This window comes from Oncorhynchus kisutch, linkage group LG5, assembly GCF_002021735.2.
Source record: "Oncorhynchus kisutch isolate 150728-3 linkage group LG5, Okis_V2, whole genome shotgun sequence".
NCBI classification, from domain to species: domain Eukaryota; kingdom Metazoa; phylum Chordata; class Actinopteri; order Salmoniformes; family Salmonidae; genus Oncorhynchus; species Oncorhynchus kisutch.
The window spans coordinates 31,913,563-31,928,246 of NC_034178.2; the positions used below are offsets into that span (position 1 = coordinate 31,913,563).

Consider the following 14,684-nt stretch of genomic DNA (forward strand, 5'->3'; position numbering starts at 1 on the left):
TTCTATTTTCTTACATCCATCAAACTGATGTGACTTGGAAATTTTGAACAGAAAATCTTTTCTGTTTTTTTTGTTATTGCATTTTCTCCCCAGTCCCTAAATTCCTGGCAATGCAGATGACAGAGAGAGAACGTTACAGATGTCAACTAGATTTATGACATTATTCTGGTTTATTTTGTCTTGTAGGGCACCATATAATGACAGAATAGACGCTGCATGTAATCAATTATATATAGACAAGTTGACTAACAAATAGCCTCGGAAATTATAAGCAGAAATCAGGCAACAACAAAAAACCTGCACCCAATGTCAAAAATCGTTCTGCTGTCTTTGATTGTAGCCTACAGCTAATTTTCTGTACTAACGGGTTAGGGTTGGGTGCAGACTTCAGATGTTCACTTTATCACATAGTCGGGGCGGACCGGATGGGTTATTAGCAATTGCGGGCGGGCGCGGTTGGGCAAACAGCCGAGTCGCGCACCACTAACGTGTACCCCTGAGTTCAGGTTGAATAGATTGACATACTTTCAACTAATAGGCCAGAACAAACCATTTTATTTGCCTTTTTTAAAAACAATTAGCACATGATAGGGTTATTGTTTAACCAAGAAGGAAAACTATAAATGCATGTTCTCACTAAGTTGTCCTACCATAGTTTACACAGGTGGTAATCTATGTCGCATGTATAAACCATTCATAAAGAAAAGGCCCTGACTTGATGGACCAATTTCACTATGCCTGTTATAGTCTTCTATATGCAAAATAAGACGGTTTCGTCGCATATTCTACACTACCTGAATAGGGATTTGTGTTATGACAATGATGATATAAATCAAAGTCATTGCAGTGCCAAAGAAGTGAAGGCCGTTCTCTGCGTGGGGGAAAAGCAAGCTCCCGCTGGTTACTGGGATCCCGAGACTTGCGCGTCTTTCTCTACCACACAGCCTCTGCCCCTCCCTCTTTCACTCTCCTTCTCTTCCTCATACTCACTCGAAGCTCGCTCACTCCCTCATACTGCTGTTCCCCTTAAAGCAGGGAATAACGACGGGGCGGAGGCAGTATTGGATTGATTTGCCCGTGGTGCGCAACGTCAATGGTCCACACCTGGATGTGAGTTTGACGGAAAGGTAGGTAGCAACATTTTGCATTGTATTATTTACATTTCAAAGCCTACATGCGGTACTTCCATGTCATCACAGGGAATAGTTTATTACGCTACAATATCTTACTTCTAAATAAATTGTTGCAGATGCATGCAAAAAAATAATCCACTATTGTTGCTCCGGCTAACGCTGTCCACAACACACACGTCCAAAAATGTACTTGTGCCTCGTTTTTTAAATATTAAATGTTGGTAGGCTATAAGGCCATTTGTGGGCTATGCTGGATTCCGTTACTTTGTGATTTTTCTTCTTCTTGATGTAGCCATACCGCACTATTTAGTGGGATTGGCTACAATCATGTTGTGCAATGGTATTCCATGTGAAAAACACACTAGACCGAAATGTCTTTCACTATTTTACATTTTGTAAGGGAGACCATGTCAATGCTTGGTTATTCTGCAATAAATCCATTCCATACGATTTAATTTATGCTCCTCGAGTATAAAGCGAATATGATTCGGAATATGTTTGGTGGAACATGCCCATAGCCTCATCATCATAACATCCCATATGCGCACACAGGAAATTGTGTGAAGGCGATGTGTGGCATGAGGTGATAGGAAATAAACGTTTCATTTCCATGGCGCGTCCTATGGCTCCAGAGGCACTACTTGTAGCGTCAATGACGCGGCTATTCGCCGGTCAGCCCCCGCCCTAACTCCTGACAGAATTAATAACAAACCTAGCCTACTCTTCATGATAGTCATCTAGCCACGATGTCATAAAGAGCCAGTAGATCTACACAAAGAATGAAGAATTACTCCATTAGATGTAACGTATCTTCAAGGGAGAAGGGAGTTCCCAGTAATGAGAATAAAAAGTTGTCATCATACACATCCCTATATGTTATTAGTATCACAGGAACCTTGTGGTGTCGTGAAGTGAGGGTAGCCTTGGGGTGACTGCCTGTTAAGCCCAAGGCTGTGTTAGCCTCCTGGGGATGGTTGCTGTGCAGAGGACAGAAGAGAGCACCTTCTATTCTATTATGGTATGTTCTGTTATATGACCACTCAGGTGGGTGGCATCTTGTTTAAGGCCCATGTAGCAGAGTGAATTTAGATAGCTGATTACACAGTCAATCCTTGAGCACTTATGTTGAATACATTGCCAGGTATGCTGGCATGCAATTGCTCACAAAGTGCTTTCACCTTTTATCATACTGGTTTCACCAGGCATTGCAATCCATATCCAGTCAAATGCCTCACCTCTGCATCCCTTTGTTAAGCCTGCGTAACAGTGTGATGGCTTGAACCCCACTCACTCTTAAAACTAGCAGACTCTCACTCCCACTCACCTTCATGTTCACCTCCATGGGAGATGCTGTATAGTTTTTGTTGTTGTTTCTGTTCATTTCAGCCCTGCGCAGCTATCTCATAGTATGTCTCTGGTTGACAATTGTCAGTTTTACTTGGCTTGAGTATTGCTGCTTGTAACCAATGTTAATTCACACCATCTCTCGTGACTGCAATATATCGATTTGTTTTCGTCCATGGGCTTTAATTTGTCTCAGTCCTGCTGTCAAGGCAAATTGGATCTTCTATCCCAACTCAAAGTTAGCACAATCCACTTGCCTGCTTTTCCCCAGACACGCCCATCTCACACAGTGCACACACTCCACCTGACTGATGCTTATGCACACACACGCACGCACGCACACACGCACACACGCACAGACACATATACACATGTATGCATAACATGTTGAGACACCGATCCAAACGGCAAACACAGTCCCATTTCACACCCTCTCTGAAACACCCAAACACTGCCAGGGGTGCATGTTCAGTCAGGCACTCAGTGTTTGCATGTTCAGTCAACACTCAGTGTTTGACGTTTCTCAAAGGCATTTGTATGAACTGTGGACAGAATATTGAGTGACTGACAGCCCATCACCAATACCTAATCACTGATTGTTGTGGCCTTTGCCCAGATAATCACACCAAAGAAGGTATTCCTACTGTCACACTGGTATAAAGGATTTTGGAGACAGGCGCAGGAATACACAATAGGGTTTTTTAATACACCCAAAACAAACACGTATACAAAAACACTGAGCTGTACCCAAACAAAAGAGCGAGGGTAAACCATCGATGAACGACACCCGTAATACACACTATATATAGCAGGCAGCATAACAGCTGCACCAACGCATAGGTACTCACACCACCTACGGACATGGGAACAATAACCGACAAAGACAGTGGGAACATATATAACATACTAATCAAGGGAAATGAGAACCAGGGGTGTGTAATCAGACAAGACAGTCCAGGGTTGATGATAATGAGTCCCTTTCAGTGAAGCCGAGAAAGCCGGTGACGTAGACCTCCGGAACTGGTGAACAGAATGAGCAGCAGTACCGAGGGGATCTGTGACACCTACAGATACAGTGGGGCAAAAAAGTATTTAGTCAGCCACCAACTGTGCATCTTTTTAAGTGGGAGAACTTGCACAATTGGTGGCTGACTAAATACTTTTTGCCCCACTGTACCTCACTGTGAGGGAGTACAGTGGAAGCATCTGGCAGAAGTTAAATGAAATATATCATTCAGAAGACTAGAGCAGGCTCTGCTGCATGGTCAGACTGGTCCATGTATGGTGGTGGTCTCATCTCTGACCATCATGCTTCTGAGGCCTTTCTGGTTTCCTTGAGAGCAAATACATAAGATCTGGACAGGGTTTCCCAAAAGCATTGTAGCTCTAAGATCATCTTTTGTTCATTTAGTTTCAATGGAATTAAGAAGATCTTAGTGCTACGATGTTTTCGGAAATCCCAGGCTTGTTTCAGATCAGATGCTTCAATAAAAATGTAACAACTTTAGGTTCTTATAAAAGGCAAACATCTCTTCAGTGTATTTAACCAACACGAACTACAATGCGTGTACAAAACATTAAGAACACCTGCTCTTTCCGTGACAGACTGACCAGGTAAATCCAGGTGAAAGCTACGGTCCCTTATTGATGTCACTTGTTAAATACACTTCAGTCAGTGTAGATGAAGGGGAGGAGACAGGTTAAAGAAGGATTTTTAAGCTTTGAGACACTTGAGACATGAATTGTGTATGTGTGCTATTCAAAGTTCCCTTTGAATGGGGTATGGTAGTAGGTGCCAGGCGCACTGGTTTGTGTCAAGAACTGAAACATTGCTGGGTTTTTCATGCTCAGTTTCCTGTGTGTATCAAGAATGGTCCACCAGCCAAAGGACATCTAGCCAACTTCACACAACTGTGGGAAGCATTGGAGTCAACATAGGCCAGCATTCCTGTGGAACGATTTCGACACCTTGTAGAATCCATGCCCTGACTAATTTAGGCTGTTCTGAGGGCAAAATGGGGAGTAGTGCAACTCTATATTAGGAAGGTGTTCTTAATGTTTTGTACGTTCAGTGTATGTTATGTGTGTCGCACTGAAACAATGGACATGGTCATTTGTGAGGCTTAGGGGGGGGGGGGGTTGTTTTGCCTTCAGTGGACAATTGACCTCTTCATGGAGCTCTACGGTACTCTTCATAGGGCTGTATTCTCCATTACTGTTAACATTTGTCATGCCTCATACAGTATCTGACTGTGGCACATTAAGGTGAATAGCTTGCTACTGGAATTCTTATTTTTATGGAGGCGTTTACTTTGGAAAGCTTTCAAGTTGTTTAGTTTTCGACTGAATGCAATGTTGATTTGAATAGCTGTTGTCTACTCTCCACTTGAATTTGAACTTGGCTCAGGATAGATATTTCGTTGTTATTAGATTGGATTAATGATGCTGCAACATTAACAACAAAGTAGCCATTTAATTCACAGAATCCGGCTAAATTAAGCCATGTATATAATGAAATAACTTGTGTCAATTGCCTTCCTGTGATCTAGCTATGTGAAGAATGCTTACCAAAAGCCTTATCAAATGACCATCTTCCTTGCGTAAAATACATGTGGTAAATATTTAATCTGTTGATTCAATCAGCTATCCAGCACATGCTGGTGAAGTCACTGATGTTTAGCCACAGGACATAATCCCCTTTTTGTTTGGGTCTGAAAACTGGAACGAGGCTATGATAGAAATGCTCTATTAGGCCCTATTCCCACTATGAGAGACGAAGGAGAGTCAGAGGAGCGGAGTGGCAAAAGCGATTTCTACTTTTCATTTCACATTACATCCATGTGTTTCCTTTCGCTGTGACTGGCAACACGTCATTCTTGGTCAGCAAACTCAAATTGACCATATATCAGTCGCCGCTAGCCAGCAAGCACAAACTATTTAACAATTCAAGCTACTTTTTCTTCTAAAACATATTACACTCTTGAATAATGCAACCAACCCATATTACACTCTTGAATAATGCAACAACCAAAAGCATGTGCAGACAATTAAAGGGTTTATTTTCTCGTCCGTACACATTGAATTGACTGACAATAGACAGCTAACACCTCAAAAGTCTCAATGTACAGACATTTTCCTTATTTAAAAAAACCCATCTGTTTAAAAAAACACTGCTATGCTATTACAATTTGTACTGTAATAGTGTTGGCTCAACAAGACAATTCTGTTTACACTGCTCTGCTGCTTAGAGGGGGGCAACTGTAGGGCGAGTGTCGGGCGCAACGTCTGGATGTAGCTGCGGAGACGTGACAAGTACACCAGTTTACCTTGTAGTATGTGTAGACGCTTAGATCCAACCTCTTCAGACATTTATGCTCAAATCATTACTAAGTAGACCTCTATTTCTTCATCTGTATCATCTTGTTCTTTCAGCAGTTTCTTCCACCCCAGCTTGTTTTTATAGTTGGTTTGTATTCGTTAAATCCCTCTCTCTTAGCCAGCGCTGTCTTTCTTGCAGCCTACACAGTCCGAGTCAGCAGCCTTACTGGGTAGAGCTGTCAGACAGTAGCTTTGTTAACATTAGGCCTGGAACACTGCTGTGAACAGTTTAGATCTCCCCTGCCCAGAGCATCACTTGCCTGCCTAAACTCTTAAAAATAAAAGTGCAAGTTGGAACCAAATAAGCTTCTTTAGAGCAAAGCCATAGCGGAACCATTTTAGGGTCTCTGAAAAATTATAAATGGGGATGATTCTTTGAAGAACCATACAAAAATCCCAAACCATAAATGTTTCGGCCCTCCAGGACCGGAATTAAATAGCCCTGCTGTAGAGTTTTAAGCCTTATTTGCATATTTCCCAGGGTGGATTTTAAGTGAATTTTAGATTTACCAGTACCACCCACGACTGTGTTTGCTAGTGACAGAGGACATGGTTGTTGCATTCATTCATTTTCAGTCTTGTGGCCTTCACCAAATGAGATCCTAAGAGAATATGTTGTCATTAAATGACATTCTTTAAGACAATACATATTTCATAAGGCCTATTTCTTAACACAAGCCTAGTTTTATCCTAATACAGTTAGTCTGAAACTCATATTTTACAGCCTGCTAGTCATATTATGCTGGTTTGCAAAGTGATGTCTAATTCCTGTTGGAATCTAGCCGGAGTGGGGATTATCCCATTTATTTCAAATTTCTACTCACCTGCAACCTGCATTCAGAATGACTGCCAGGGTTGGGAAGACCAAGATATGAGACTGCCTTAAACATCTAAATTGGAACAACCATTTCAGTAACAGGTGCAATAAGTCCAAGTAACAGATTGGATTAGTTTAGGAAAATGTATTATTTATATTTGAGTAGCATAAGATGACTCAATCAATCAATGTACATGCAAGAAAATAGATATTGAAACAAACAATTCTAAAAATCAACCTGCAATAGAGCATGCTGGGAAATATGATATTGGTGGGTGTGGTTTTGGTTCAACTCTGGTTATTAACACCAACACTGGAGTTCTTACACACCACTGAGTGTTCATTTAACTATTTACAATGTAAAGGCAAGAGTTCTCCAAGGAACCTTACGAGCTGGGGAATAGGCATTTATGAACACTTTTTGTCAGTGTACTGAGAGACTTGGATGAAAGAGAACTGCTGGCATGATATCACATCATATCACTCCCCTGACAGCTCTTTCTCTGTCTGTGTCTATCTCTAAGCTTTTATATGTCTCTATGGTAAACGTGTGGCACATCTGTCTCACTCTGGGGTCATGTAGATACATGAGTTGGTCGTAGTGTATGTGTGTTTGTTATATGCTTGAGGCTGAAATTTCAGATCACAGCATGCTGATTTAAGCCACCCAAGCTATAGACTGTTCACTCTACTACTGTCCAGCAAATAGTGCCTGAGCATCTGCTCAGACAAATTCTACCCCCAAGCCATAACCACATGGACTGCTGGACTCCACATGGACTCCACAAGACTGCTAAATAGTTAGTTGCACTGACTCTATGCACATTCTCAAGACTATATATACACTCACACTCACTACACTGACACTCACAGAAATCCCAAACACATTCACATACACTACATACGCACACACACATCATATGCTGCTAATCTGTCCTTTTTTTGACTATTTTTATTATCTATCCTGATGCCTAGTCACTTTACCCTGCTTTTTATGTACATGTCTACCTCAAATTCCTCATACCCCTGCACAGTGATATGGTACTCTGTATATTGCTTTATTCATAGTTTAAAAAAAATCAATTTTTTAAACTTGGCATCATTGGAAAAGGCTCGTGAGCAAGTATTCCACGGTAACGTCTACACCTGATGCATTCGGCATCATGTGACCAACAACATATTGTTCTGATTTTCCCTGATTTGCAATTCAAATGAGGAAGTATGAAGCCTCCACTGGGTCTGAGGCACAGAGGCAGTGCTCCTCGCTCGGCTCAGTCTTTACCTGGAGACAACCAGCTCCTGTACCCCATGTTAACCTCATAGACTACTAGACTATCCTACTACTCATTACCACGTTCCAACATGCTGCCGTCATCGTTAGAAAATAGAAGTGCATTATCTTGCTTGTATCATTATTCATTTATTACAGTGCCAAACCAGAGGACATATGTACACAGACATTAGTACGTGGGCTTTACAGTGCGGTGTGTGTTGAGGATAGAGTGTATGCTTTAGTCCGTGTCTCCACTGAGCTGTCATTGCTGCTGGCCCTGTGGAATGTTCCCTGGCTCCGTGTTGTAGCTGGGTGAATCTGGTCACGTCTCATGCAGCGGTGCAGGGACGAGTCGGAGGGAGTCACAGAGACGAGCCACAGGCTTGGTCAGAGACACTGTAATACTGAGAACACACAATAGACAGAAGAGGAGACTTTGCTTTACGCTGCTCTCTGAGGTTAGGATGGTACGGTCTGTTCTGGATAGTGCCATTCATGTCGTTGTTGTAAAGTGTGGCGTTTCCGAGGAGTGATCACGTGCTTTTGTCTTGTGGGAGTGGGTGACATAATGTTTTTCAATTGTGAGGGATGTGGAAGGATATTACACTGATTGATAGCTGATGTTTTGAGAGCTACCTGTAAAACACCCGTTTGAAATGAGCGAGACAGTGTACAGGATAAGACACACCTGCCACGAAAGGGTAAGCAAAGTATAAGTCGGAGCAAATAGAGACCTGAAAAGCAGATGAAAGGATTGTAATCTCATTAGTGAGGAAACAATGATGCCTTTAAAAAAAGGACAAGGAAAATGTTTCCATAATACCATGGCGTGGAACTGGCCAGGGGGAGTTGAATGTCTATTCATGCTCTGGGATTGAATTAGGCCTTACAAGAGGTGGAGTGGAATCATTGCAGTCTTTTCAAACGTCGAATTACACCGCAACAGAGTAACTTCCTTGATTTAACGCATGGAGGGTTGCGTTCCCTCGTGGTCAGACTGTTGGCAAACACAGTCGATGGCTGAATTTTGAATGCAATATTAGTGCAATGTTTTATTTGTGTACCACTCCTAGACTGCAGTAATTGAGATGATTTCTCTTATTGAATCTGCCAAAACCTTGTTGATTACTGAAGCGCTGCCATCACAGGTTTTAAGGAGAACCATAGGACTATTTGCTGTCTCTGACCGCTGGGGACAATGGTTATTGTCTTGCCATAGGAAGTCAATGGGTGTCTCTTTTCAATGGGCTAGACAGCCAGTGGGTTGTTGACGTTTCTAATGACTGCTGGGCAATGAGCTGTCTCTCCTCTCTATGTGTTCTCTCTGGCATCATGCCTCTTTCTCTCATTCCCTCAGTGTTTTCCCTTCACCTCCTACTACTGTCTGCTCAGGAGATTTATTTGTATCATCATTTTTTTAACGTACTGATTCACTGGCATCTCTCTCGCATCAGTCTCTGTTCTGATGAGATGGGTGTTCTGCTACTGTAAATCCTAGGGAGCTGCTATTTCATTTCCTTAAGACGGTTTTAGTCCTGTCTTTTATTTCCAGCTTGCCATCATAGCTCGTGGCGTGTGATGGGAAGTGTCACTTTGTCCTTCTGAAGGGGAGGCAGAGCCAGCCCAGAGAGGGAGTGGAGCATCCAGTCTGTTCTCCAGAGCTGCAGAAGCTCTCTGTGCTCCTGCTGATTGCAGTGAGTCAGCAGGTTCTGAGGCTGGGATGGATTTCTCTCTCTTTTTTTCTTACATACCTGCCCCCCCCACCCCCCACTCTCTCTAAAGAAATCTCCCCTCCTTTTTCAGGGATGAGTCATGTCTCTCTGATCAAGTGGGATGGTGATTACATGTGCATGCTTCATGCCTCATTGTCTTTCACCCCAGCTCAGACAGTGGGGGTGTGCTCTTCTCTTTGTGCTACTGTATCTTACAGCCATCCAGTATCTCAGGGATTCAGTGATGTTGATTGGTGGAGGAGTTGTGTAGCTCTATGCAGCCAGTGATGTTGACAGGTAGCCTAGTGGTTAGAGTGTTGGGCCAATAACTGAAAGGTTGCTAGATCGAATCCCTGAGCTGACAAGGTAAAAATCTGTCATTCTGCCCCTGAACAAGGCCGTTAACCCACTGTTCCTAGGCCATCATTGTAAATAAACATTTGTTCTTAACTGACTTGCCTAGTTAAATCAAATTTAAAAAAAATGTCACTGCAGAATGTGTTTTTCCTATTGTCTGTCCATGACCTCAGCGACGCTTAAACTCTCCACTGTAATAAACATCAGAGATTGTAATTAGCCTGTCAGGAGATTAAATGAGAAAGTTTAATCAGTGCTCATGTGAACTGGGACATTCGATTCGTGCCACGTTTGTTTTGATGATGGCGAGTTCCCATGATCTATGCACAGTTAGTGCTGCATAAAGTACTACCATCAAACTGGATATTGCAGGGCAGTCCAGCTGGACAGGGGCGACATCACATCAGGAAAAAAAAACATGTCTTTGTTTTCACTCAATTCCCAGTGCTAACTTACCTGGTCAGGATGCTTGTTGATGTTTGTAGGCTAGTTGCGTAGCAGCAGAAGGTGTGTGGAATAGTTAGGGTCTGAGGAGCAGAGGAGAGGAGACTACTCCTAGTCCCGCTGGGCCTGTCTTGTGGCTCCCAAACTGGTCAGACAGGTTGGATAGGAGATCCCGGATGTGCCTCACCATACTGCACTTGGTGTATGCCTGCTGTGTGCTTAGAGATCTATAGACAATGTACAGGATTAATTACAAGCTAACCGATATCAATGTATGTGTGAATGACGTCTGGTCTCAGGTAATTGTTGGTTTGTTTGTAGTGTGTGTGACTGTGACAGGGGTGAGGCTTCTGCTGCCTGTTATTATGTCACAGTGCTACTTTACCCCTGATGCCTGACACAAGGACACTCCCAGCTCCTCTATCATCTCTGCAATCAGCTACCAACTCTGCTCTTTCTCCCTGCAGACAGAACCACCCTGCCAACTTTGGTCCTGGAATACTCAAATCGGTTAGCCATATAATTGACTCAAATATGTCAATGGGTGTGAGTGTCTCGGCCATTTAGAACTTATTAAAACCGTACATGCTTCCTATGATTTAAGATTCAGACCAGAGACTCACGTCCAGGGTGAGTTTCATAGTCACATTTCACACATTCTGTTCCTCATAAACAGGGCGATTTTACTGGGGATATTAAAGGGCTGACATTAAATGTCTTAGTCAGGAGGACGTTAGACCGTAACCAGGCCTGCTGTCGAACATCTAGACTACACCACAGCTCCATCCTAAAGGACTAAAAACTGAAACCGAGTGATATGATTTGATAACGGTGTGTGTGCGTGTGTGCGTGAGCGTGTGTGCGTGTGTGTGTGTGTGCGTGCGTGCACGTGCGCGCGTGAGTGTGTGGCAATCCCGATCTATTGATCAGTAGACTAACAATGATGTTTAAATCACTTCTCTGCTTTTTACATCAACTCAGAACTGAAACGGGTGACACGACTTGATAACACCACCGCCGTTCAATTATGTTCAACTGTATTGACAAATCCTGATGTGTTCAGCAGTCAACAATTAGGGGGCTTGTTTGTGTTGTTGTGCTCACTGATGCACTGTTATCAGCAGAAGGAGGAAACAGAGCTCTCGGTTCTCCTCAGCACCTGCATGCAGAGCTACCACTAACTCCTCAGTCGCGAAGAGAGCCCACGCATTGTTGTGGCGCTCTATGAGCAGATTGCCGTGTTTCTCAACTACAGGCTGTATAACTGTAATAACTATTCATTGGTAGTTGAGTCCGTTAGTTAGTGTAGATACGTTAGCACTAGTAGTCATTAGATAAAGTGAATTTCCCCCATGCAATGTAAAGCCCTTTGATCGAGACAAAAAAAAAACGGTCTATTAATCGAATCCATTATTGGTATTCGTTGCATAGTTCCACAGTTTGAGATCCTAGCATTTGTTCTGCTCTCCACACAGATCTTTCTGTGGTACATTGATTCTCATCGTGAAAACAGCCAAAAAGGTCCTTGATAATTCGTATCATGATGTTGAAGTGTAGCCGCTATGGTACCGACACTAGCACACAGTGCTGCCAACTCCTCCACAGTGCACTGATGCTTTCAGCTAGCACTCAGTAGACCCTCTATTCTGATGCACACAATGGTCTTAAACAAGAGACTGGTTTACTGGACTGACAGTAAGTCTTAAACAGTTAGCTCGTCGGCTCAGTAGTAAAGGCATTGACTGGGTGACTCTTAGTTAGGCCTCTCTGTGTCTAGATGGCAGTAACATTGAGCTCCCCGTTCGACCCCTTTACTAGCTCCCTGTCACTGACACCAATAACACACAGAGTCCCTTTAGCTTCCTTTCAGCCATGCTCTGATCCTAATAAGGAGATGAATGGCTCTATACAAACAGGAGAGTGAGCTGAGCTGGGACTGGACCCATGCCCACTGCCAGCCTCTCCTTCTAAAATGTCTGTCTCTCTCCCCCAGAGCCTCTCCTCGCAGACTCACCCAGCCTCTCTACCAGCCTCCCCCTGCTTCTCTCAGCTCTCAGCTCTTTGGGTAGAATGACCAGGTCCCATGTAGCTGGAATCAGGATGTAATAACGAGGGACATGAATGTGGTCAGACAAGAAAGGAGAGAGGGCAGTAGGAACTAGTATTGCCACAAACACTTCCACCCTTCAGGACTCTCTCCCTCCGAGGCAGGCAGACCAAAGCATGCTAAATGGGCACCAGCTGACAGAAAAAGCCGAGATTCTTTTGTGCTAAAACACATCTTTAGTGGCTGTCAGCGAATGACAATCCCCATGTAAGAAGTCATTGTTTTCGTGTTTTTAAGAAAATTGGAGTTCACTGGGGCAGTATTTCCACTTGGCAAATGAGCATGTGCCAATCAGGGATAGGATTTCCCAAGGGAGGCCTTTTCAACTAGTCTTCCATTTAATATAGCTCTGCTTCCATGGTAACTCTGTCTCCCTCATACAGAAGGGTGCTGTTCTCTTTGTTGAATGTTTTATACACTAGCGGTCTTTTGTCGGTCTTAGTTGACATCTTAATTTCTTTATAAATGTGTCAGAAAGGAGTGGTGTCGACTGAAACGGTGTGCCTGCCGCACACATTCATAGCAGAGGTGTTGAATATGAGTATAAACGGTAACACCCCAGAGAATGTACAGTACGGCACACAGAAGCAGTTCATATACTTTTGAGCTTTTCAGATTAGGTTGAAATACGGTATTTGTTGCCACTGAATCTCTGGTCTTCAGGCTTTTTAAAGGACAAAACTGTAAGCCTTCATACCCACGTCTATCGACTATTGTCGAAAACAAAAACAAAAATCTTTCATTCCCTCACATACTATGGTATGTCTTGATATGTTCTGGCTTCTCGTCTTTACACATTACTCTAACATGCCATAGGACCCCCGCATGTCCTTCTCATTGGTTCTTTGCAACTCCTTCAATACAGTGGCATGCTGTCAGCTCAGGGACTGAATGTGCACATCAGGGTTACCCAACTGGCGGCCCATGGTTGATTTTTATTATTATTATTATTATTATGTGTATTTTGTTGTTGTTGTTGGGCATGACTGTAAAAACACCAGCAAATCAGCTCCAAGTGATTTTAATTTTGGAAATGTGTTCCAAAGTATTCCCACGCATAACAGAGAGATAGATGTATGTGATCGAGTACAAGGTGTGCCATGATTATGTTTGAGTCAAATATTATATCTGTTTGGGCTTCCTGCGGTCAATTTGCAGTCTACAAATGATTTGTGGAAGCCCCCCTGATCATCCACTCAAGAGAAAATCAGCGTGCCGCTGCACCTAGTTGATGATCCTCGCTGTAGATCTTCTACTGTTGAGGTGATGGAGCTGATGTAAATGGACAGCCTTTCATTTCAGTCGACAGACTATCCATTAATTCCATTACCACCCGAGACATCAGGCAGGCAGTCCTCCTGTGTTCTGTTCTGTTTTTAGTGTTGGACTTCATTCTCACTAGGTAGCCTAAGGGTCCAACAGCCAGTGTGTATGTAAGCAGATGCTTGAGTCAACACCTGTGGTCACTGCCCGCTGTCTAGTCACACAGATGCTAGGCTTTGCCAGCAAGTTTCACAGTTAAAATGTATATAATGCACGATTGGCATATTTTGTAATGATTATAGGTTTGGCTGGCATTTATTGCAGTCTTTTTTGGGGGGGCTACAATTTGATTTTGAGAGTCACTGAATGGAAGGAAATTCTGTGTTCTCACCATCAATTAAATTGAATAAACTCGCATCTCTGCTTTGAGAGTGATGAAATATTTCTTTTTATAGGGTCACGAATCGTATCTGTTTCCACAGCAACCACAATGATTTGCAGGCAGCTTATGGTCAGTGGATTGCTATTTGCAGCACTACCGTTTGCTGATGACAGACCTACCAATGGCCGTTCAGAGTTTTGTCTGTATAGCCTTTGGCTGCATTTATTTATACAGTATCTGCATTCTCATAATCATGTCTCAGCCAAAGTAAGACTATCATTACGATTCAGTAAAATCAAACAAACGAGAAAAAAATATATATATATTTCGATGGCTTGAGTATATTTGTGAACGTCCGGCTCAAACAAGTCCTATGTACTGTAGCAAAATTTGAAATTGTGTTTTTTTACATTGGATAAAAGTAGAGACTCAGAGCTACAAAATGGTATATCGTACACTACAGTCGAGGAACAA

The 14,684-nt window shown here is 42.9% G+C and overlaps 1 protein-coding gene across 8 annotated transcripts in view; it reads left to right on the forward strand.

The window, feature by feature from the left end:
• The first annotated feature begins 972 nt into the window (after positions 1-972).
• The window catches only part of LOC109890921 (band 4.1-like protein 1), a 117,746-nt gene continuing 104,034 nt past the window's right edge, over positions 973-14,684 (forward strand). For 3 of the 8 annotated variants that reach the window (XM_020483066.2, XM_020483069.2, XM_020483068.2), the window contains exon 1: positions 973-1,127. The gene's annotated coding sequence lies outside the window, so the exon portion shown is untranslated. The remainder of the gene's footprint in view (positions 1,128-14,684) is intronic. The other 5 variants (XM_031824874.1, XM_031824875.1, XM_020483071.2 and 2 more) reach the window with 3 other exon arrangements.